Below are 2,269 nucleotides of genomic sequence, written 5' to 3' on the forward strand. Positions count from 1 at the left end.
CCACCCATTGATCGCACGAACTAAAAAAGAATCGTTAGATCCCGCCGCACGAGAGAACGAGTCCATGTTTCCCACCCCTTGTCGCTAGAAAAAAACTGCAACCAGACAAACACGCACCACCCCCACCCCTCGTTCCCGATCTCATCTCTCTCCTGCGAAAAATCATCGCGCCAGAGAGAGGAAGGAGCACAGCCAAGGCACTGAGGAGGAGAGGGTTGCCTTTCTCGCTCGATAATGCCCACCGCCACCCCACTGCTATCACCGCCGAAGGAGGAGGCCAGGGCGGAGGAGGCTGCTGCCGCGGAGGAGGCCGCAGCCCCCGAGGTCGTGCTTACCTTGCACGCTGATAACTTCGATGACGCCATCGCCAAGCACCCCTTCATCCTCGTCGAGTTCTACTCCCCATTGTGAGCCCTCACCTCTAGTATCTATACGCGTGTGGAGTGTTCATGCGGGTACGACGGGTTTAGATCATGGTCGGTTTTGAGGGGTCTCAGATTCGTGAATTACGGACCACGGGGATCTGGCTTTGGTGATTTGTGCATCTGGATCGCTGATTCCTCTGTAGTTTGGGTTGGATTTGAAGTTCCTCGAGGGCTTAAAGTTTCTTGGGTTGGGATTCTAGTGTGTCCAACTTTATACTGTAACTGTGTAGTGCAGATTCTTCATGTTCGACTTATTTCAGTATAATCTCACTTAGTTTGGTTTAAATTTTGTCAAAGTCGTTGCTAATTTTGTAAAATTGATTATTTAAGGTGTGGACACTACAAGAGCCTAGCGCCAGAGGTAATTCTTCTACATCCTTGGACCACTTACTTAGCACTATGCTATATGTTGTATTTATTGACCCCATTCGTTGAATTTCCACTTGTGTGCTATTGCAGTATGAGAAGGCGGCCTATAGGCGCCTAGCTGTTGAGCAAGCACAACCCAACGATTGTTCTTGCTAAGGTTGATGCCAATGATGAGAAGAACAAGCTGCTTGCGGGCAAGTACGAGGTCCAAGGCTTCCCTACCCTTAAGATCTTCAGGAACAGAGGAAAGAACATCCAGGAATACAGGCGGCCCAGGGAGGCTGAGGGAATTGTTGAGTACTTGAAGAAGCAGGTTCACCCTGCTTTCAAGGAGATCAAGGCACCTGAAGATGCTACTTACTATACCTTGAAGATGGCAATAACCACATTGTAAGCTTCTTCTTTTGTCTATTCTTACTTTCATATAGCAATCGTCATATAGCCATGGTTGATGTTCTATGTCTGTTGAGTAAGTAATGATGGCAATTGTATAGGTTGTTGTCTTCACGGAATTAAGAGGCACTGAGTTTACGAACTTCGTTGAGGTTGTCGAGAAGCTGCGTTCTGATTATGACTTTGGTCACACTGTGCATGCCAACCATCTCCACGTGGTGATGCAGCAGTGGAGAGGCCATTGGTTAGGCTATTGAAGCCATTTGATGAGCTCATTCTTGATAGCAAGGGTATACGTTTCTCGCTCTGTAAACTAATAATTATTCTCTCTGTTCCATATTAGTCATTGCTGATTTTGTACAATTTAGTGACAACTAATATGGAACCAAGGGGGTGTTTATCTCTGTTCTTACTTCATACAGATTACTGATGTGATCTTTTGGAGGATTTTGATGTTTTTGCTTTGGAGAAATTCATTGATGCTAGCAGCACCCTGAAAGTTGTTACTTTTGATAAGAACCTTGACAACCATCCTAACCTCTTGAAATTCTTTGAGAGCAATGCTCCCAAGCTAATGAGTGACACAACTTGCTTCTAGAATGCTTTATCATTTTCGTAATTTTATGAGTTCTGTATAGATGACTATTTTTTAGTTTATATGCCTAGCTAAGATGCCATCCTTATGTAGAAGCTCTCCGTTATGGTGAGATAGAAACTCCAAAGTTCCCCTCCTTTTTCTTCCAAGCTTCATATGCCTTGGTTGATATGATTTTTTTTAGGTTAGGATAAATGATGATGATTTATGCTAATCTGGATTGAGAGCTTGTGGAGAAGAAGAAAAATCTGCTTCCTAATCAAGCAGGTTGGCAACAACAATGCCAACATTAAGTTCAGAAAGGAAGCCGGTTGCTATCCTCTTGTTATTGCCCTGTTAAGTACAATTATCTTTGTTTTGGAAAGTCACATATTTATTCTCATTCATAATAGCATCAAATTGGTTACTGTTTAGGTTAGAACATGGCAAATTGGAGCCGATGAATAGTTCGGAATTTTGAGAACATGATAATTCACTATAGTAGCTA

At 43.6% G+C, this 2,269-nt stretch overlaps 1 pseudogene; it reads left to right on the forward strand.

Annotated features, from left to right (window-relative positions):
* Positions 1-234: 234 nt before the first annotated feature.
* On the forward strand, positions 235-1,785 carry LOC123408328 (annotated as a pseudogene).
* The last annotated feature ends 484 nt before the right edge of the window (positions 1,786-2,269 follow it).

The sequence above is a fragment of the Hordeum vulgare genome, chromosome 7H (genome assembly GCF_904849725.1).
Source record: "Hordeum vulgare subsp. vulgare chromosome 7H, MorexV3_pseudomolecules_assembly, whole genome shotgun sequence".
Taxonomy (NCBI): Eukaryota; Viridiplantae; Streptophyta; class Magnoliopsida; order Poales; family Poaceae; genus Hordeum; species Hordeum vulgare.